Below are 24,722 nucleotides of genomic sequence, written 5' to 3'. Positions count from 1 at the left end.
CTTGTTTGGTGTAGTCTTATGTTTACAAGGTGTAAACATAAGGTCTGTAAACACATGTTTATGTATGTTTACATCCAGGTGTCGGGATACTCTGCCCAAACCTAGTGTTTAAATCCCATCTTTGTAAAATGAATCTGATTGTCAGCTTCCTGAATCTGTGCTTTGACTCTTCTCAAATTGTGAAATTTATATTAACCTTTCAGATCAGGAGTTGTCTGTGCTTAGTTAAATATTCGGTGTAATCACACAAGATCTAAGGTCTTTCCTAGGTATTTAAAGCCTTTCATGGATTTTCTTTACCAAATAATTTTTGCTTTTAAATATATTAAAATTTGGGTGCATGAATTTCTTAGATTCACTGTGGTTTTTTCCTGCTTCACCTGTTGCCAAATCACAGCTGATCAGTTTAAAAAAATGAAAATATGCTGTAAAGTTTCAAGTTATATATCAAATATTAGCAGACAGCTGAAAAGCAGCTTTTATCACATCTGCCTGTGATTTTGCCAAAATACAATCAGAATTAACATTTTACTGGCTGCTAAAAAAACCAAAACCAAAAAACAAACAAAAATCCAGAAACCCCAGAAAAATAAACACTGCAGAAACAGCGCTGGTGGCATTCATTTAAACATCAATGTAATGCAATATAACGCAGTGTAAACTTCAGATACTGCTCTCACCCTCTTTGGTGGCTGTGAAAACATTTGCTAATTGCCTGTACTCCCACGATCCTCCTCCCTTCTGCTGAGACTCTCCATCAGCAGCTGCATAATCATCAGTCTTTGAAGTCAGGAGCAGTCTGCTAACAGAGCAATTAGTTGAAGCACCACGAGCCAAAGGTGGGAGATGTGTTCCTTTTTTTCCTGTGACATATAAACAGCACTTACATGAACTTGAGAAGATTGATAATATACACATGTATTTGCTACATGCTTTTATTTTTTCCTGTTTGAACACGGTGAGTGAATGCCAGCTATTATTATTTGAAAAGAGGGTTGTCAGGCCACAGAAGCTGGTGTGTCAGATCCCAGGATCCTGACCCACAGCACACATCATGGGGCATCAAGAATCCACATCTGAACAGCTAAAATGACATTTCATCTGACTGAATGTAGTAATTTTATATTGGAACCATCTATATGGACTTCCATTTTTGTCAATGGGGAGAAATAGATTTATTGCTTCTTTAAAGTGCTTTATTTAAAGTACATGCATAATGGTGCATGGCCATTCAGAAATAGTTTTATGATATTAATAAAAATGGACATAGTCATTGTATTAGTTGGAACTCAAAATTATCTTTCCTGGGCATCTGGATATAGGAACAATATTGAGTATTTCTGGGTAATAGCAAAAACCTGGTTAAAAGATAATTTCTCAGAATTTTTACTGTTACCTGTAGCATTTCAAAAATCATAGGAATACTTCAAATTTTGGGAAGCTTTGAATAGGATTTTGTTTATTTTCAAATCCATAAACATCAAAATAATCTCTACAAAAAGTCTTGCAGCTGCAACTGTTATATGAAAAGAGTCCTTTCAAGGTTGTTGCCTTGATCTGCTGAATGAGCTCATCAAGGCACCTTTACAGATATTCCATAGTAAATGCTTCTCTTTTTAATATATTTAGTGAAGAAAAGAGGCATAAATAATAGCACTCAATAAAATGTTCAATAATACTTATTTGAATTAAGAATTATCCATTTGAAATGAATGGCAAGAACAAAACATAACCAAAATTACATAATTATGCCCTGATAATCCAGTCCTTTTAATTAATAATTTATTAATAAAAAATATTTAAAAGAGAGAAATGTAAAATAATGTTTCTATCTCCATCTGCCTCTCATTTTTTATCTTATGCAAAGTCTCAGATTATTTCAAAGACTGGAGGCAGATGACAGCGAGCTGAAGAATCACTTTTGCTGCAGAGTAGAGGAAAAGTGAAGAAAGGAAAAAAATAGTATGCTTATTGCTATTATGAGATATTCAGTGCAAACAGAACTCTAGAGAGCTGCCCAAAGACTGCACCTCTTTACTGAAATGATTTGCTATATTCACACTTTGAGCCACAGATGCATAGTTTAACTAACACATCTTCCTTGTAAATGTGTTCTACTGCATCCACTACAGCTCAGACAATGCAAACTGAATTTGTTCCTCTTGACAGAAACATTTAATTATTAAAGTGCAGCATGTTACACAAACAGGCTAGAGACACATTAGGCTGCATTTTACTGAACACAGAACATTTTCTGATGTGAATTTTATCTTAAATTTGCAATTAAAAATCAATGGTCAGTGGACATATAGTATTAATAATCATGGAAAACTATTTCATCATGTGTGGACAGACGTGTGTGGACTGCGGTGCAGTTTTAAGGTATTTCCTTTTTTAATAAACAATATGAAGGTATTCCCTTTCTTCCCCCTCCCCCCCATTAAAAGTTCTAAATAAAATGAAGGTATGAAATAGCAGTACAGATGAGTATGTCATTGGAGTTTTAGTAAAAATGGAACTTCTATCCCATGGAGAAGGTGGTATAGAATGCAACATGGTACTAGGGCAGAGAGAAGTGAGATCTGGGGAAGAGTCCCGAATGAAGGGATTCAGCTAGGTGCATTTGTTCTACGACTGAAAATTGCACTGATGTTCATGTCCAGGAGAATTAATTTTGTCCTGAAAGTTTGCTATTTATTGCAAAGTTGGAGGGTTTGCTTTTTTCCCTCAAATTGGGGGAATATTATTTTTATATTATGTACTTGCATAATTTCAGGACCTAAAATTTCCTCATATTATTCAAGCCTAGCAAACAGGTAGATTTAACAGAGGAGTTAAATCAAGCTTTATTCCATACAAGTACATTTGTATGATTTCTCTTCAGTCAAGTGAGAGAGTATGCCGAGGTATTTAAGGCCACCATGACTTGTAGCAATCAGTCTACATAAAACAAAATAGAAATCTCTTGCCTAATCAAAGGTACATGTGCAATCATAGAGTGAAGACACTCAAATATGGAAACAACAGTCTGTTAAATTAGGCAGAGAGCTCCTCTGTCTCCAGTGTGGTTTTGGTAAGTGCAGTAACCCTACACTGACCTTGTCTCATACCTTCTGAGACTCTTGTTGTGGCTTATGCTCTTTTGAGAGTGTGGCTTCTCTTTTTATCTGTGCATCAACAATTATGTGGAGATCTGAGAAATTTCTAGCTCATGAACAAAAATTACTGAGGGAAGCAGGAGGAGTAAGAAGGCTTTGAAAATTCAGGCAAGGACCAGAGCAGCAGCTTTCCCTTTTCCTGCCTGATGGAGGGAAAGGCTGCACTGTAATGCAGCATCCATCCAAACTGCAGCTGCACTCCTGCCCACCAAAGCTTTGCAAAGGACAGCGGGAAGACAAAACTGCCCCTGTCCAGTCAGGCTCTTAAAGATAAAACAGTTTAAGGTGTTTTCTAAGGAAAGGGATATTCAATAAACAAACTTGAATACATATCTAGCTTTCTCACAGATGCTGTTACCTCCATATGGAGAAACCTGTTTCTCAGATTAATTTCCAATCTTATTAATTCAGAAAAGGTTATCTCTAGGCTGAGTACTGATTAGCCTTTCAGGAAAGGTAGAAAATTCTGTAAATTACAAACATTTCTTCAGAAGGAAGAGGAAGGGAGAAGGAAGAGAAAAGGTGTCTCTGCATTAGGATACAGCACATACCACAAGGAATTAATGTATTGAGGGAAAGAGGTGAGGCTGAGTATCCACTACCAACACTGTTTTGTGAGCAGAACAGGTTACTACAAAATGTCTTGTCTGGTCTCATTACAAAAACCTTTTATAATCAATGTAGCTTTTCTCTAGAATTTGATGAGTTTATTTTTTTAATGACATAATATTGGTTTTTGATTATTTAATGAATATTTGTCAAAGATCTTCCTGGTTTTACATAATGCTACGGACTGTAAATATCCTGTCCTGTATATTAGAATTCTTTTTCCTCATGTACAACTGGTAGAGACTTATTTTTATTTATATGTCTACACTTTCAAAGATCCTTTTAGCTAAGCAATTATTTGCAGAGTAATCCTAGAGGAATTCCCTCCCACTTCCACTTAGCAACAGGTGTATATCTATCTGGCATTGCAGCAAGTCAAAATTATCTTTTGAAGCTCCATCTGCTTATGTGAGAAGAAACCAGAGCACATAAACATCTCTGTGAAGATGCATTTGTTTCAAAATGCAGTTTAGAATTTTTCTTAACTGTCTGAAGTATTGCTCTCGTGTATTTAGCTCTCATGTATTTATGTATGTTTTAGCAGACAAATTTATTGCCCAGTATTTAAAAAACTGAAAAGGTACCTATTTTACCAGTGTGCATCTATGACTACTTTTACATCAAATAGTTTAGAAAAGGAATGCAGTTTCAGAAAAAATCCCCATTACTTTTATTGTATATATTTTTTTCTTATCACAGACCAGTATCAGAGTACACATAATGGATTCTTCTAGTGTAAAACTAAACCCAAATACTTGCTCCAGAAACTTTGTTAAGGCAAGTAATCATATGGAGAACATTGTTTCTACATTTTTGTTTCCAACATAATTTAAAAGATGTTCAACTTAAGACTGGCAGACTGGCAAAGTTTGCAGCAGAGGGAGATGACAAAATAATGTTCGATAGATACATAAGAGAAAGTACTAATCTCCAAAGACATTGAACACAAGCTTTTCATGATTATATATATTTCATGGGTATATTTATTTCTGGTGGAAATTTTTTAAAGCAAGGAATTGGGAGACTAGTTCAGATTGCCTGAAAATCAGTGTAATTTACAGAATTTTCTACCTTTCCATAGAGGCTAATCCATACTCAGCCTCGGGATAACCTTTACTGATCACAAGCATTTGCCAGCACCAGATCCATGCTCTGGCTGAGGAGTTCAAGGACATCCAAATCCTCCAGCTCCAGCTCTTGCCGCCCACCAGGGCAGCCAGATTCCAGGGTCCTGCTGAAGTTTCACTCTGCACAAAATATCTAAACATCTTCTGGATAAGGAAGGAAATGGAAAGTTGATTCATGTATGCAGCACCACAGTGGAGAGACCATTGTGCTTCACAGACTGAATTAACATTTTATACCTAAATTGCTCTCATGTCCTACAATAGAAATTGGAAGATTTAGGTTTATGCAATTTTGGCAGAATATTTATGTTTATGGAGGGAGGTATTTACATGAGATGAAAATGTTGTGCAGTTGCTGGCATTCCAAGCTTCAAACTTGTTAAAAAAACAAAAAGCTTTTTTAACTTACAGACCTTACAATGATGATGGGAAGTTTGAAACAATATGATAAAATTCATTTTTTTATGTCATATTCTTGCCAAATCTTTTAAAAAATTATGATTGTGCCCAGAAAAAAAAACCTGTCAGGAAAAAATATGGTATAATTTAATTGAACATTCACAGTCCTAGAAATACTTCTGGTGAGTTTATTCAATAAATTTAAGAAATGGAGAAGAAAATCAAAGTACAGCCATAAAAACAAGGAAGAGACAAAATATAAAGCAAAGATAGGTTATCTTCTTTAAACTGGGAAGTACTGACAGGAGGCTGACAATCTTCATGACATCTACAATTGTTTGAGTTGTGATAAAGACTGTGAAGAGCTTGAAAAGCAGTAGAAGTACAGAAGGTGCAATTTGAAAAATTCACATAGTGTTTCGGGTTCCCTTTACAAAATTGTATTTTTTAAAGAGAACTTTGTATTATGCCCTTCAAAATTCCAATTGCTCATAGATGTATCTTCCACTACCTCTTTGTTGACATCAATGTAGCTATTCTAGGAGTTCATGTGGCATACTGGAGAACATCTCTTGTTTAAGAATCACTAGGAAGGATAAGCATGTCAGCAGATTCAAAATAGTCTGCAACTAACGTAAAGGATGCATTTATCATCAATGAATTCTAGTTTTAGTTGCTCTCCCTACATTAATGGCAAAAATGGAACACTTCATTGGGCTTCCAAATAAATGTACGCAAAGTTGTCTTAGAGGTATGAAGGATTATGTGTTAAGAGCTACCATATGGCTGATATAACAGTGTTTATGTGCTTAATTTAGGACATGTAAAGGCAGTTAATCATTTGGGTATGGAAATATTCATGTTTATTAAAAGAAAAAAAATCACACCTGCAGTTTTTAAAGGTTTGGTTTATGACTCTTGTGCCAAGAACTCAAAGACATTTTTCTCAGGCGCATGACTCTGATTTCCTATTTCTGAATCAGCACGACTCATATTTCATTACTATTTGAAGATGAAGGTCCCCAGTCAGTAACATCTGAGGAACATACTGTCAATAACTTCCCTCATGTGTATGGGCTGCCTGGAATAAATCACTGACTCCTGAGTGTCTACACTAGTGACAACCTGTCAGCAAGCCACAGAATACTCACAGGACTGCACCAGGGCTCTGCACATGGCTCACAATTTAACCAGCAAACCAGGGCCTGGGCTGCATGCTGGCTCAGGAGTCCAGCTCACCATGAGGTGCAGCTGAATGTTGAAAATGACACAGGAAGCTGAGGAAGTTTAGAGACTCCCAGGGATGCCCACTGGGCTGCCATACCAGACAAGGGATTTCTTTCATCCATACAGCAACTTCAGTTAAGAAGGAATACAACAACGGGATCTAAGCCATTTCTCTTTCACTGTGAGAAGGGTCTCAGGATCTTTGTTGTGCATCCATTGTGTCATGTGCCTGAAATATTTGTATGGTAATTCCCCTGATCAATAAGTAGGGATGCAGACTACGGACTTTAGCTAAGAAAGGAGGAACTATGCTGGTGTAATTCTGTTTACGTGTATTTGCATATATTTCTTGCAAGCTCAGGAGCATGGGCGGAGTTTTGAGACATCTTCTGTGAACTCTAACTTGCTGTGAGCACTTTTTGGTACAGCACAACAGAATATATTTTTGTGCTTGACATGAGGGAATTCTGACTCGCTGACCCTTATTGAAAGGATTTAAAAAGATTGAATGGGCTTTAGTCGACAAATGTCAGTGCCATGTACTGTTTCATCTCCCTTCAGAGGTGGAAGGTAGTGTAACCTTCCATTTTTCAAAGTGTAATGCATTTTTGGACAGTGACATGCAGACTACCTGACAGCATAAGCTTGAGAGGATTCACTGATCCCTTTTACTTCTGTTTTAATGAGATGTAACTTTAATATCTCAGTGTTTCCTGAATATTTTGCAGATTTCAAGCATTAACAGAAGAAGTTCAAAAGGGCTCTGAAATGAGACACTGAATCCAGCACACCAGTCATGGTTACTAATCCCAAGCTTCAAAAGCCAGTCAAGGTTCAGATTTACCTTAGAGATCTCTAGTTCCAGTTTCAGGAAAACTTATATCTGCATATGCTCATGGGAGAATACTTCCTCAGGATGCTGTTCATGGAGAATATTGCGGAAAATGTATCATAAATAGTTTTCTTCTAAATAAATTTCTTTCAGAATGGTCCATGCAGAAATTGTGAGATAAAATGTGTATACTAGTCTTAAACTGAATTCTGCAGTCCTAGCTCTGCGATTAAAATACCTTTTTCATTTGACAGTTATGAATGTCAGGGCATCTAAATTCAAACACATTTAATACAATGCAATTGACAAAGAATTATGATTAATAGTTTATGTCTTGGTGGAGTAGGGCTCCCAAACTGACTGTGAGAGGTTAAAGTGCTCTGTCTCTCATGGTAAAGAAATTACATGAAACTTTTACCTAAACAATGAAATTTTCATCTCTGCTGTGAAGAGGTCAAAGAAAATGGCAAGAAATCAAATGTGCAGTGGATAATAATCAGAATTAGTAGAGGAGTTGGAAAAAAAAATTATAGGTTACTTGCCACTGTTAATTGTAGGTTTTGAACCTTTTGTTATAATTCCAGACATCTCTGTAAGGAGAACCACTAATTAACCTCAATCAGTACCAAACCATGAACATGTGTATTACATGCTGGTTTTTGATAATAGGCCAGGCTGTGCTAAGAAAGGAACATGTTCCAGTAGAATGTCACTGAAAAGAAAGAAGGAATGGATACATAAAGCATGACACTCTTATATGAGATGGCCTGAACTGTTACCTTCTTCTACAAAGACATAAATACTCTTTTGATATGTAGGTTGTAGTCCAATTAATGTATTGATCAATGCACATTTGTGGCTCAATAGAAAATCATCATGATGTATAAAATTGTTTATTTCATCCTTGCAAAACTGTCACTCCTCTAGCCAAAGAATTTTAATTTTTTTTATCTCTCAGACAAGAAACATTGTGAGAACTCTGTGCTTGTGCTGAGAGCAGCTGCTCCCAAGCTGAAGGGTGAAAGGCCTTTGGCAGCCACAGTCAGATGCTGTGAAATTGCATCCAGCTCTTCTCACGTTTTGCCATTGCCAGTAGGTAGGGATGATCTTTACAAGGCAGCAGATTTCACTGCTGAGGTAGTAAAACAAGGTAGATATGCAAGAAATAACCCCTGAATGCAGTGAAAGTAGGTGACAAGGCTCCCCATTGTGTGGACTCTCATTTGTTGAACAGAAGAAAATTACATATTTCTTTTGAATGCATGGTTTTATTTTACATTTCTGAGCAATCAAAAAAATGCTAAAGCATGTGCAGACCTAGATTTATGAAAGCCTTACACGTGCTCATGAAAACTTAAAAATGAGATTACATTATTATTTAATTGCCTTGTACCTACTTATTAAATCTTAAGACTTCATATTATTGTTGTTCTGACATTTATTATTATTATGTCAAGATTAAATATTATTAGGTAAAGCCTTAGCTAGTATGAACAAAAAATATTTTACATTAGAATTAATATGTAGTAAAACTCAGTTTTTTTAACTTCATTTTAGTTTAAACATATGCAGAAATTCTTATCTTTCTTGAGGTGTGTATAGGAAAGGACTGAAAATAGTATAATTTAGCTGCTTCTAATAACAAAGCTTAAATAGACATTTTGGTTTCTTACTCATGTTTTAATGCCTCATTGCTCACTGTTTATCACAGGAGTTTTAAGATAAGTTCTGAGAACTTTGGATGTGACCTTTTTATTTTGTGTCTATTTAAATGTAGATAAACTCTCCAGGATGTTTTACTGTTTCCTGTAGGTACCTCCAAAAGACAGACCAGTACTCCCAGTATTGGCTATGCATGAATGAGAGACTGAGATGTATACAATTTAAATAGCTAAATAAATATGACTAAAAAAATAAAATCATAGAGGCAGGTCACCAGCTCAAGCACTAGCATGTGTTAGTGCAACTCTAACCAAACCAAGTATAATTTTGGGGCTATTTTCATTTTAGGCCTAATTCTGAGCTCATTTACTTTAGATATGTGCTTACTTAATTTAATTTTATAGGCCTAAAAACGATGTACTTAGAAAATCCCATTTAGACATGTATCAAGGCAAGCATCAGAAATAGTATAAGGAAAAAATTTAATTCCTGTGTAGACAGCAAGCAACATGCACCCCTTTTGTCTTCTGCATCAGCAAATTAATCCCTGAACCATTTGAAGTTATCTGTTCTTGCTGCAAACGATCTGGCTCATTTCAGTCACTGACTTGTGCCACCGAAAGTTCTGGTTGTGGGCTGTGGTTGTACAAAAGCGTGAACAATTTCATAGCAGGCACCTCCTCAGGAAATAAAGGCTGATGAATGAGATGCTTTTTGCATGATCAGGTGAATGAGTTGGTGTCCAGACTCTGGTTTTGTTCAGGACTAGACCAGTGGAATTTGAGGCAAACCGAGGGAGACTCTTGTGCCCAGCACATTCCAGGGCTGGTGTTGCACAGTGCTTTGCTCTGTAAAAGCTTACATTTTTAAGTTTGCTGTCTTTCCCTTCTAGGACTACAGCCTGCCTTTCATTTTGTGTTCAACCTGACACACACACAGCCCCAGGCTGCTGTGGCAGTACCTTTTCTTTTTTTGTCCCAAAGTGCTGTTAGCCTCACAGCCTCATGCTGGAGGATCCAGGAAATATTATCTCACCTGTAAAGTTGGGATGTGTAGGAAATGATTGCCACTGAAATGTGAATTTTCCTTTTCCAGCCATTGCTTCAGAGTTTTTAGTTGATAACCTTATGCTAGGGAACACACAAATCTTAAAAGATAACTTTAGTAGAAAATAGTGATATAGGTGGCCAGTAAGCATTTGCTGATAATCCACATGCAGAAAGGTAAACAGCCAATCAGTGAGTGCAACATCTGTGCCTGATAAAAACACAGTCTCACACTGCAGTGCAACAGTCCTGATGAAATCATATTACTACTGTGTGAAAAATACTCAGAGGAACATCTGCGATGAACAGATGAGGATGAGCTGGGGCAATCCACACCAGTTATTTTGTTGACCAGCAACTTGGGAGTTCCCCTTTCCCTTTCCCTTTCCCTTTCCCTTTCCCTTTCCCTTTCCCTTTCCCTTTCCCTTTCCCTTTCCCTTTCCCTTTCCCTTTCCCTTTCCCTTTCCCTTTCCCTTTCCCTTTCCCTTTCCCTTTCCCTTTCCCTTTCCCTTTCCCTTGGCTTGTTACATAGCTATGCTTTTTGCTGAATGCACTCATGACCCAGGAATAACTCCTTGCCCTTGTTTACTAAGTTTTTGAAGACACTCATTTTATCTTAGTTGGCTTTAAAGACTGTAAATACAATAAACTAAAAAATGCCCCATAAACAAAGGAAATAAGTAAATATGTATTCCAATACTAATAGGAAACACTGTTGTGACAAAATAGAGCAATTTAGGCATGCACCAATATAAAATATCAGGATTCCCTATTAGTTTTTTTTAGCAGATAGTCAATATCAAATGAGATGGCACAGCTGTATTTTCTTATAAATTCTTCCATAGATTGAACAATTAATTTTTATTTAACGGGACATATATAATTTGTAAATATCACTGAATATTATAGATCTTAAATTATATAAATTTAATTATTTTTACATCCCTGTGCACTAAGTACAAGATCTTTTTATGATTTTTTTTTTTTTTTTTTGCTGTCATTGTTGTCCTAAAATTGACCCTACTGGTTTTACTTTTTCTCCTTTTCCTACTCTGGAAGAAAAAAACTACTCCATTGTGCCAGGAAGCTGCCATTTTACTGAAAAAAATATCTGTGGTCCCTCTTAACCAACTATCTCCCTAAAAGAGGCTAAAATATGTGAAAAATGAACCCAATTAGGAATGGAAGTTAATTTCATGACTGTAGTCCTGCCGAGTTAAAAAATAGAGAGAATTTTTTATGATCTACCATAAATCCCCCTTTCCTCATTCCCTGTGTGCTGCACAGGGTGGGAGGAGGTGGAATGTAGAGGAGTTGAGAGTGAAGGACTAAAAGTAAGCCTGGTAAGGAGGGATGGGGAAAGGCCCTTTTTTAAGGTTTGTGTTGTTTCTTACCACTCAAATCTATTTTAGCTTACAAAAAATAAATGTTTTTTTCCTCAAACTGAGTATTGTTTTTCCCATGATGGCAACAGGAACATGACCTCTCTGTCTATATGTTGATCAACAAGCTTTCTCATCACATTTTCTCCCCCTGTCCTGTTGAGGAGGTTAAGAGAACACCTGTGTGGCATTTTGACCCTTAAACAATAATCCCCCAAAACAGTTGTTTATATGATGGAGAAGTTCACTCACTAGAAAGACAGACAGAGGAGAAAAAACATAATTTTGACTGATAAAAATTATTCCATAGCAGTATTCTTAATGGTTGTTAGGACAAATTATGTAGACTACAATGAAGATGTTTCTGTACTGAAAAGTGAAATTATATGAGCTTGGTAAAATTTAGAATTATATTAACAGAAAATGCTGTGTCATTGATGGATTAAATGAGGAGAGAATCAATGTGACAAGTTAGAATGATAAAAGTCAAATAGGACTCCAGATCTGATGGTGCTGTCCACAGTGGTACAGAATGGAGCTGAGGGTTTCAGAACAAAAGGCCAGCTGTGCTTTTTAGTCTCATTAAATTTTATCTGATGATTAATTATCCATGATGGGTTTCAGAGGAACAAGAAGAGGTTTTGAATAGGAGAGGTAGTGATATAAATTTGTCTCGTAGAAACAAAGTTTGAGGTTGAAAATATATTTGTGCAAAAAGTCACTCTAGCAAAACTTTTCGGAATCGTATTCTAAATGAATTATATTATATTTGAGTTTAAGAGATAAGTTAAAATTCAAAAAACTAGCCCTTTCTCTTTGTCTCAGCATCTCAATACCGGTATTATCAAAGTTTTAATTGATAATACCAATATTATCAATACTGGTATTATCAAAATTTGCTTTCAAAGTTATAGGCTTCTGTTACTAAGTCAGATATCAGACTTTACATTATGTTTTTTCTGTCACTTTAATTTCTGATTAACTTTAGCAAATAATCAGATCCATCTTTCCAGGACAGTCACTTTATCTTTATTATTGCTATCTATATTACAAATGAATTAATTAGCATTCTCATCACAAATCCCAAGTTCATTATCTGATAAGAATAAAATTTCTTCAGATACATCCTGAGGTATTTGATTTGTCTTATTTATATTCTCAGTAGGCAGCTTTTTTTCACGTGGTAGAGATGGGTATAAGCAAATCATGATTCTGCTCATTACTTTCCCCTGACTGAGATCTTATTTCTGTCCTTTGTTACATGGAATATTTATTTGTTTTCTTCTTCCTTTGTTTAATTGGTTTGTGACTCTCGAGATACAATATGCTTTTCATTCTTGAGTATGAAAAACAAGTTCTAATTTTTTAATGTTGTTTATATTCAGCAATATATTAAATTGAGAATCTCGTCTGGGTAATAATTAAACAAAAATTTAATTCATTTAAATATCTTTTTGCTGAGATGTGTTTAGTACTGAAGTAATGATGGCCATACTACTATATATGTACAGACAGCTTAATTGGAGGGGGACAGTTTTTGCATTTAGTCTTAGCTTTTCCTCTAATAAAAGATGTACTTTTTCCTCTGTTAATCTAAAAATTTTTATCCCATCTCTATTCAGTTTAGTACCACTCCATTCAGGTACATGCTGCATCTTTTGCCAGACTTTCTCTAATATCCAAATATATGCCTCCAAAAGGAAAACAGATTCTATTTAGAGTATGGAGACTTTAGGTCATTAAAATTCCTCAATAAACAAATAAAATAGAGATCTATTTTCTGAATCACTCTACAGTATTTCCTTAGTAGCCTATAAAGTCTTTTCTTCAGAGTTAATAATTTTTTTTATTATTATTATTCTAATCAGAGATAGAAGTCCTCTAAAGGAACCCTTTGCCACCCCACAGCCAGGCCAATAAAATATGAAAAAGCATCAAGTTGTTGAAGGAGTGAGCTCATCACAATTATTCTCCACCTTATTTCCCCATTTTACTTACAGAGACAATTCTTTATTCAGTTATTCCTATGAAAGTGTTCCGTGCAATTGTGAGACCCCTGAGAGTACATGAAAGAACCTCAAGAGTCCTGGCACAGGAAGCTACAGGAGGACTGGGGTGATTTCCAAAGGCAGCTGGAGGCCAGATAGACCTCCAAAAACATCCAGTGGTGCCATATTGCTCATTTAAGGGAAGTGAGTTGAACCCATGGTGTGATACAACTTTGTCTTCCAAGATCTGGAAGCAAAAATTGGAAACTCCAGGGACTCACTTAGAGATACTCCAGATAAAAATATGTTCAGTTTATTGATAAGACTAGAAGTGAGACAAATTAAAATCTAACATCTATAGTGTGGACATCAGATCCTTGTGACCAGTTCTCCAATTCTGCAGATCCATCCTTTCCATTTTGCATGGCTTTCTTTCTGTTTGGTATGGGCATGGCATCTCAGCTGTTGTTGTAGTAATTGGAAATCCTGTGAAGAAAAATCATCCAGACTGTAGTTCAACTGTCTGAAATGAAAAAAAGTGTTAGTTATTGGTTGACAGTATCATTCCATCCTTTGTTCACTAACAGCGTCCCGGTTTTGTATTGCTATCATTGGTGAAATCATTGTTCAGGGTATATAAATGCACAACAAAGGATTGCATTCAGAAGGTGTCAAAAGGATGGAGCCAGATTTTCTCAGTGGTGCTCAGCAATAGGACAAGAGGCAATGGACAGAAAGTGGAACATGGGAAGTTCCATCTGAGCATGAGGAAGAAGTTCTTTCCTTTTCTGGTGATTGTGAAGTGTCTCTCAGTGGAGGCATTCAAGAACCACCTGGACACAATCCTGTGCCATGTGCTCTGGCATGGCCCTGCCTGAGCAGGGAGGTTGGATCAGATGACCCCACTGCGGTCCCTTCCAACCTGACCATTTCTGTGATTCTGTGAATAGCAAATTCTTAAAGGCCTTTCTGCAAGTTTCTTGCTAAATTATCTTATACTGACAAGGTATAGCCAGTTTGATTTAATGGCAAGCACACAGCTTGCAGCAGTATAGCAAAATCCTTTTAAAATTGATTGTTGAAAAAAAAATCAAAGTTTTGACAGTTTTTGTACTCTACACCTTGTTTATTGTTTTCTTTGCCTGTTAAATTTGAGCCATAAGTAACCCTTTCCTTTGAGGTGAATTAAGTGCATGGAGAACTTAATGATTTATTACTTAACCTCTGCTTAGTGGGATTCACTGTGACCTGGAATGCAGTTGTATAGAAAGAGTATTCCTAAATAATGCATTTACATTTATAAGAGTACAAAGTGAGATATTGCCAAAATGAAATGGGTATCCAATGGGTAACTTAGAAGTGATGTAATTCTGAAACACAGGTTTTTAGAAAAAATTGATGCATTGGGTAGAATTGATGAGTTTAAACGTAGAACTATAGTGAATGAACTGGTGAAAGAGCAAAAGGAAAAAGGCCATTGAGTCATTCAGTCAAAAGAATATTTAACACAGAAATGAGTATTTATCTAAAGAGATGAAATTTTCAGTCCAGCAGCTTCTTTATTGCATTTGCAAGTCAATATTCCTCTTTCACAGTCATACCCGGGGCTCCTGTAATCTTTGTTGTTCAGCAGTCATGCTGCTGACAGCTCTCACATTGTGCTGGCCAGCTGATTCCTCCTCCCCCCAGACAGGGGGATTCCTCCCACACCAACCTCTGCAACAAGGCTCACATCAGAAACAGGGCACTGAGGGGGACAGAGACGCTTCCAAGGCTTCAGCTTGTGCTGGGCTCTGCAGATGACCAGAATGCACATCCAGGTGATACCAACTGGGAAGTGATTAGAAATCCCAGAGTAGCAATATAACTAAAGGTTTGTTTGAAGTACAATTGTAACCCCCAAAGAGTAGATTTTGCAGTGATTAGCTCTCTTTGTGCAGATTTAAAGGTATTTTTTTTCAGTTCAAGTGCAACCCACTTCATATGGGTCAGACCAACTCACTTTACCCAAGAGAAGAGGCTTAACTTTCCAGATCAGCTGAGTATTTCCTTCAAACAGAAATTGGGACCTAGAGTGTGAGGATTTTCTGTCAAGCGGCTAGAAAATCTGGCTAATTATGATTGTATTGGACTAGAGTTGAATAGTCTTACAGTATCTTCAAGGAAGACGTAATGATCTTGATCTTCAGATTTCTTCACCTTTTGATGATGAATGCAACATAGCTCTGGTCACATTTTCCCTGTATTTCCCTCAAGAGCTTCTTGACATTCATCAAGTCCTTTAACATTGTCAACTTAAGGGGTACACAGGCTGTGTTTGATTTGAGTGTTTTATTTACATAATGGACTGAATTTGTAGAGCAGAAAGAATAGCACTCCAAGGGAAAAAGAGGGGGAAAGTGAAAGGCAACCCCTAAGTTTGCCTCTTCCTTATTGAAGGGATGCACCATTTCTATAGGCATGCTAGAACTTGAGTAGGTCAGTAACTGAAAATAGATCACAGGCAGGGGAAATGTTACTCTTTGCTTGTACTATAATGGCTTCAGAAGAGCTAAACTGTTGCTGTGAGCATAGTGCTTACCTATTTAAATCTCTATTAAGCAGCAGTATTGTTTTTCTTCTGCAGCCTTTAGGTGATGATGAAAAAAAGTTCTCTAGGTAATTATGACTATATGGCAGCATTCTCCATATCATAAGTTAAATTGGGAGATTGGTATACTAATGATGGGGTTTCTATAACAAAGAAATGGATGCCCTTACAGCCTCATTCAGATATACTTTTGTTCTGTAAAGATTTTCCTGTCCTACATTAAATGGACAAAAAGCAATATCTTGGCTGACAAGGAATTTAACTAAATCTGCTAGTTCTTTCCCTTGTCACATTATATTGTTGGTTTGAGCAATAATCTACTGACCTCAATTATGCCTGGGAGATGACCTTCTCATTACTGCCATGTCTACAGCTGCAAGATGGACAGAAATCTTAGCTGTGGATCACTTAATACCTATTCAGCAAATCACATATGTTTCAGCACACATCCCATGTCTTTTAGTGACACTGTTGTTAAAGTAGATAATAACACAGCACCTAAAGTGCTCTTGCTTTGAGGGCCTGGGAGACAGTTTTAATAGGCAGCAATTTATTTGACTTATTCTTCAATGTACTCCCTTTTGCTTTTCTTTAAAAGTCCCACTTTCTGTGATGCATAAGCATACTTTTCTGCTCATCCCTCCTAATAAAGAATCACAGCTGAATTTCAGATATGGCCTTTTTTTAAATTTCTCTAAACCTCCTCCTAATCCATTCTCTCATCTCAATTAGAGTCAAATCTGCATTCTATTTAAAAGATAATAGGTTAGGAATCCAGCACAATTAATTATTAACAAGACTTGGTCATAGAAAATTAACTTGCTGGGTTTATTTGTCATTTGCACAGATTCTTCCTTCTCTCTTGGCTATGTGACAGATGGGACACTAATAATGAAAAGCTTCTAAAAACAGCTCCTGAAATGCAAGATATTCTTGTTTAAAAATATCAGGTAGTTAAGATATGAACATAATATGAAACAAAACAAATTCAAACTTCAATATACCATATAATTTCCTAGCAGAAAATGTATGCGAGCAGCTTACCTATATCTACATCCTTTCAATACTAATTTTAAATAGTTCATCTTGGCAAGACAGGGCTTAAAGAATAAAAGAAAAACAGAGCAAATGAAATACAATAAGTAATAACAATAATAACATAACCATAAGCACAGGAACACATTTAATGGAAGAATTAATTTAGAACTAGAAAAGTTTTGGAAACTTCCACTGTGAAATCAGGGAAAGAAGATCTCTGTGGACTTTCACAAAAGTTTAAAAGGGCATCAGTTATTCAGCTCTTCAAACTCTGTCTTTCTGACATGAACTGCAACCTGCCTTGTCGACATCATTCATAAGAAAGGAAAAAGATGTTTCTTAAGACTTTTCTTATAACAAATTTTGACTAAGTAGTAGGTTCAACAGTTCAGGAGAAATGCACAAGGTGGCAATGCAAATTTCTTATCAGAATATTTTTGGAACATGCTAATCAATCATGGTAATCAACATCACCAAGAAATTAGAGCATTGAGTATCTTTTATTGTTTTTGCTGGAAAATCTGACTCAGGGCACTAATTTAAAAATGAAAAAAAAAAACAAAACAAAACAAAAAACAACAACCCAAACAACAAAAACCAAATAGACATGGTTTGAAAATATTCTAATTTTCAGGCAAAAATCAGACATGTAACTTTAGCCAAATCCAGAAATGTTGTGAAGAAGCTTGTAGGTTTATGTAATTGATTTTTAGGACAATTTGAAATCACTGGTACTGAAATGGAATGATGCAAAATATTCATTGGAAATAAAACATTACCTATTGCTGAAAAATATTAGCAGAAACCTGAGGCTGTATGAGGCCATATCACATTCTAGTTCTCTAATCTATTGTGGAAGAGACCACTGTGCAAACTTAACAAGTCCTGGCTTAACAATAGTGCTTCCAACAGATCCATACAATACTCTGAAATAAAAAATTCCTCTGTAAGGAATCAGTCGGTAGAAGGGCTGATGTTACAGCAATCTGGCTACATGCAGCTAATGGTTCAGAGCAAACCTCCTGGGATGCTTGTTCTAGTATCAAAGTCTTAATAGAGCATGACCTTGAGTGGAGAAACAGGCAATTTGTGAGAAACTTTGGGTGTCAGCGCTTGCTCAGCAACACTTTGAAAAGATCCACACGTGCAGGTCACATTATGTTTGAAATCTGCAGAGGAATAGGGAGCCTATATTCAAGCAGAAACATCCTTATGTTTCAACCTAAACAATAGAAATACTGTATAATGTGCTGCTATTTTTACCATTTAGGAATTTTCATGTTGCTCTCATTTAAAACCTACAATGCATATGAATCCTACTGTTTCACAAAGAAGCCCTAATTTTGTGCTTCTGTTTGTGCTATAACGAATAAATATTAATCTCCAGAGGAATGCCTGCTAGATTTGTGTAAGATGCCCTGGAGAAAATTTACAAAAGCTGAAGGAAGAGTCAGCAATTCGCATATAAGATACATCTTTTTAAAAGGCAATAAGGCTTGATCAGACATTGAGAAGAGATTTTAAACACTTGAAAAAGATCTTCCTGTTTTGTCATAGCATTTTAGTTTTAGGTACTCTAAGATACAATTGTAGAGCCCAGAGACACTCATGAATTTTCATTTTTCTTTTAAAGATGTCCTTGTAGATCTTAACATTTGCAGCATTCCTACTGGCCAGAGAAAAACAAACCAACCAAAGAAACCCCCAGGTTTTGGGGTTCATAAGGATAGTGGAAATGTCATTGGACCATCTTGTATTCACAGACGCCTTTTGACTACATCACACATCGCATAAATAGCCATAGTATTACTTGTGCAAATGAAGAATGGAAATAGTGCTGAATGATGCAGTTTAAAAAGCTTGGTTTTCTTTGTAAGTCTTAAATAGTAACACTTCCTGCATGCTGTTCTTGAAATATTGACCATCAGGCACTGATCCTAATTTTCTATCTAATCAGGGTAGAGAAACCATGCCTGTAGCAAGTCATCTGTCACAGAGTTCCATTAGCAGATTTCAAATATTGACTAGCAAAGAAGTATTCACTTTCCTGAGATTAACAATCTATAGGATAATATACAATGTGTCTACAATAGCCATTAATGGAAAACTGATGAAGATAAATCTAATTTGTAACAAAGTTACTGGTTTGCAAACACTTCATAAATAAAATACAGGCCTAACTCAATGAACAGTTCCTAATGAGTATTTCAACTTTATTGATGCCAAGAACTAAAGTAATACCTGCTATGAAGTAATAATATTGTTTTAGCTGTATGGATTAAAGTTGTAACAGCTTCCTTGTGATCTTCTTTCAATAAACTCTCCTTACTAAATCAGCACATTCTACAAGTTTATAAGGCAGACTGTCTCATTTCAGAACAAAATCAAAACTGGGAAGTGCAGGTATCAGCTCTTTTATGTTTACAGATCCATATAAGCCTAGGGAACATAGGTGAAAAATTTATGTATATATCAAAATATTTGCATTTATATTATTTGTCAAGATGAATGTTGCACATGGATAAGGAAAAGCACCCAATTATTATTAAAAAGGGTTTTAAAAATTATTAATAATGGGAGTTTTTTTAACACTGTAATAGAATTTATGCTTGTGCTACTGAAACCGGAAATCTAGCATCAATTTAATTGTTCCTCTGAGAAAATGCAACAATTTGTCTTTTGCATGTATTTATGTGACTGTCACTTCTTTAGTAGTTAAGTAGATATTTACTCAATTCCCATTTCTTCTATTATAAATCTCTGGAGACGTGTTATTGAACTCTCCTCTCGGTAGTCTCATCTTGAGACTGAACAGGCCCAGCTTCCCCAACCTTTCTTCATAGGAGAGCAGCTCCAGTTCCTTCATCATCTTTGTCAGTCTCTGCTGGACTTGCTTCAGGAGCTTGAAGTCTCTTTTGTACTGGGGAGACCAGAATTGGACACAGCACTCCAGACTGGCCTCACCAGGGCTGAGTGGAGGGGCAGGACCACCTCCCTCAATCTCCTGGCAGTGTTCTTCCTAATGCATCCCACATGCCCCATCATCTCCTGCAAGACAAAAGAGAACACAACTTGTGCTAGAGATCCCTTGCCCAGTTGTCTCCAGGGCCCTGGGGTCAGTAATTGCTCATCTTGTGTAAAAATATAGGTAGACCTTCAACACCAAATTTGGAGACATTAAGATTGTCTTTCATTGGTATCATTTCACCTGTGTACATGCTAAGACCAAAAATGTGATCATCATCATCATTATCTAAGCCTAATTAGGTATTACGGAAGATGGTGTATGTCCAAGGACAGGAATGCAGAGGGCAAGACTTGTGCAACCTAAATGTCTTCTTATGCTTGCTGCTTTGCATTTTCACTCTTTGCAGAAGGTTAAGTCCTTCATCCTGCTAGATGTTTATATAGTGATGACACACTGGGCCTTTATTGCATTATAATTTCACATACATTGTACCTCACTTTTATCAACAGGAGTTTAGTAATTGTTGTATGTTGGTGTAGCACAGATCACAATATTTGTATTTCACCATTTCCTTAGTTTTAATCTAGATTTACATTCTTCAGTTCTCCCCAATGCCTTGATGGTTTATGAACGTGTTCTGCAGGATTCATCAAAAATGAGGTATGATCATCTGTTTTCACCTTGTTGATTTTAATAGAATACCCCTATAATCTTTCTAGTATAACTTCCTGAATCTTCTAATAACAATTCTTCTACCATAACTTTAAGTTATGGAATTTTTTTGAAAGCTCTTTACTACTGACAATAAAAGGTGAAAATTAACCCTTTGGCATGGTTTTGTATTATATTTTGTAAGAATATTGTGAACATGTATGTTCTAAAAGAGAATGAAACCTTTTTTTAAGTTTTGCATCTCTCTGTGAGTGAGGAAAGAGAGAGAAACTAATCTAGGGATATAGCAGTAACAAAATATTTATGATTTCAATCCAATCTTATATCTACTCATTAATTTACAAACTTACTTATCCCACTTGCTACTATTCTTGTCTATGTAATTTTTCCCTCAAATGATACCTTAGTTTTCTAAGATGGAAAATACACCTACATATATGCATCTGATTGAAGAATCACAAAGAAACTGAAATTTCACTCACTCTTTATTGAACCATTAGATTAGCATAGATTCCAGTCCTTCTTTATCACTTTGTCACTTTTAATGCACATCATATTTCTGCTACTGAAGTATTGCAGGACACAACGACATTGCAGCCATCTTCCCTGTTGCTGGAGGGATCCTGAAATAATGATATGAAGGAAAATGAATAAATTAGTATTGCAATATTGCGCTGTCAGTCTCTGGAGGTGTTTTTGCACTTCCTCCTCCATCTTCTCCAGGTGTCTAAAACTGTTTTGTCAAGATAAGTCTCTACCTCCCAAAACAGCTTGTTGCTGCTGAGATGCAATGTGAAGATTCCTTTGAGACTGAATCCATTTTCTCCAATTAGTGCAGCTGATCAGTTAACCTACATAGCAGAAAGAATAAAAGCACACAAAAAATCCACTCCAATCCCCACCATTGTTCTATAGGAATGGTAGATTTTCCTCTAGCAGATGACAAAAATGAAGCAGGAAAATTTAAGTTTACCTTGTAAACATTTTACTGTGAACCTTCTGAAGATGAATTAGCAAACATTATTAAAAATTAGTGTCAACTAATGGTTTTGTGCTCTACAAGTTTTTTTATTTTTATATTCAAATATTTATGAACCTTTACTTCCCTGGCAACTATTTAAAGATGTCCTGACTACACCAAGTTTAATTTTAAATGTTAATTATTCTATTGAGCATATTGTGGCTAGCAAAGCATATCCAATAACAATCCAGTAAAATGGAATATCTTCCAGAAGGTACTCTCAGATGGAGTAAAAATAAAAAAATGTAGAATAAAGTCCCCTTTCCAGACTGTCTTTAACTCATTCTGGAGTCTAAATTGTGTATGGCAACAGTACATAATCATGTATTTGATCTGGCCTGTGCTGTTGATGCGAGCAATGTCTTAATAGATTTCTCACTTTTGTTTACATTTGAAGCCACTATAAAGCATTTACAGCTCTCTTATTTTACAAGACCTTTTTCTGTCCTTTTTGTGACTAAATTTTTCTGTAATAACTATGGAACTGTCATCCTTAAAGGAGACTTCACCTAAAAGAGGGTTCTTAAGTGCTTTGCAGAACCAGAAACACAATTATCATGTGCCTACTTACATACTTTTTTCAGTAGGTTCAGGCTTAATTACTTTTTTCAGGGTCTATGATTAAAAGCATACCTCTCTTGTTGCACTACATTAATTTAATCAAATAAAATTTCAAATTCAAGCTGTAGCTGCACCTAATGGGGAAAAAAACCCCACGGAAAATGTCACAGAACCTGCAAGTATCATAGAGCTGCCTTCTGATTAGCTTCCTCATAAATAATATCCATTGCTACCAGATATACTGTAAAGAAATCCTGTTTTCTTCCAGCTGATCCCTATATTCAGAAAAAAATTCATATCCAATGAAACTTTAATTTCTCCTGCATCTCCTTATCCTGTTTTTACTATCTGATATTTTCAATGATCTTTCCACACTAAATACTTACAAAGGATTCATGTAATTTCCTTTGTCAATCTGATGAGCTCCCCATTGGAGCATGATGCGCTGTTCAGACATTGATGGGGAATGTCCTCTGCTGTTGAAAGCATCCACACCACCAGCACACCCTCCCTAGAGCAGAGAGGATCTATTACATCCTCCTTCCCCATCACTCGTTCACTCATTCACTCCAAATTTGGTAGATGTGCGACCATGTCACTGAAAATCATGACTCCACATCAAATAGTTTTGTGCAATTTCACTAAATCTCTCTTTAATAATGCATTCTCAGCTTTCAAATGCACTTGAACTCACTACATAAAATAAAGAAATAATGCAGAACGTGTTTTCTTGGGTGCAGCAGCACTGGAGAAGAGGATAAATTCTGTTCATCATGTATGTAGGCATCCATCTACCTACATAGTCATGTACCTACAATATCATGTCTAGCTTCCAGAGGAAGAACAAGGACAATAATGTGGAATCATTCCTTTCCGGCTGGGAAGCGAAGGATTCATGGGTAGATGGAAAATTCTCTATTAAGGTCATATTGTGAAAATCATCTAGTATTAATATATTGTAGGAATAATGTATTATTTCCTGGAGCTTTCTGTCTGAGTTATGAGCAAAGGTCAAAGATGTTTAGTGAAGATCTTAAAGATCTTAGTATTTTTTTTTTCCACAAAACCCAAACAAATAAACAAACTGCAGCAAGAAAAGAAGAGAAGGAAGTCAGAATTTAGTCACAGTTTATTTTTTCCAACACTATATTAAACTTTTTATTGAAGTTCTATAAAATGAATTATATAAATCCTTTATGACCCATACTATGTTTATTTCATTATGGTATAGCTCCTGCAAACATATCTTCCAGTCTTTTAATATGAAAACCAGTGGAACAGATTTATGACCTACATATCATTATTATTATTCATTTTTTTAATCTTCCTTTAGTTTCACAACAAAGAGTTCTTCCCTGAATGAATTTACTTCAATTTGACATGCTAGTATATTTGAATGATTTACTCTGTGTGTCTTGAAAGACAGAGAATCTTCTTACGGTGATCACATAGAAAGAGTTTGTTGTTTTTTCTGAACATATTTAAAATACCATACTGAAGATGCAAAAGTATGTGGGGTTTTTTGTTGTCATTTGTTTGTTTGTTTTGTTGGTTTTTTTAATTAAGAAATGCCTTTCTAATAAATGTCTTCTACACAAATGTATATTTGCAACACACATAAACTTCAAATATAAACCAGTGGTCAGGAAATCATTGTTATGGTATTAATTAACTTCTCTATTAATTCATTAGCTGAGTGCATAGGGACACAGCTGATAATGTAGTTTTATTTGCAACATCGTCAGTGTCTGCTACACCAAAACTCCCCAAGGTTTAATAACCTACAAATTGCCTACATCTTGATGATTTATCTTTTCTTCTTCCTACGTGGCTAAAAATAGCTTTTCATTAAACATCAAACCTCTGTGTCAACATCTATGAAGAGCAGAAACCACAGATTTCCCTCCAGAAAAGTTGCTTCCAGGTCAATTTTCAGTTTGTTTATATTTTTAGAACAAAGCAAAGCAGAAAATAATTCAACCACCTCTGCAGGCAATATATAAGTATATAATTATAGTTACGGAGGAAGTGTTTAATTACTCCTTGCCTTTTTCCTTTTTCACCCTCTTTCTAAAACTATCAATTTATATGTGTGAAATGAAAACTTAAATCAGTTAAAAAAAAAAAAAAGGGTTTCTACAATGTGGTTTGATGAAATAAGAGAGGAGATAGAATTATCTTGAAGAAGAGAATAAACTGTTTTAAACAGATTAGAAATTGTTACTATAGTAAAAGGTTGTCTGAAACAAGAAGAATATGTTTGGTGTTGGAATTTCATAATGTTTCAGAATCAAATTTCAAAGTTTTCAAAATTTTCCATCTTGCTCTATGAAGGCAATGGTGAACAAAACAATAAAAATATATAATTTTATTTTCTTTGTTTCAATAATTTGAAATTAAGAGTAAAACTGCTCTTCTTTCTTAAGCTATAATGAATTTAAT

The sequence above is a fragment of the Zonotrichia albicollis genome, chromosome 2 (genome assembly GCF_047830755.1).
Source record: "Zonotrichia albicollis isolate bZonAlb1 chromosome 2, bZonAlb1.hap1, whole genome shotgun sequence".
Lineage (NCBI taxonomy): Eukaryota > Metazoa > Chordata > Aves > Passeriformes > Passerellidae > Zonotrichia > Zonotrichia albicollis.
Note: the sequence above shows the minus strand (reverse complement) of the source record.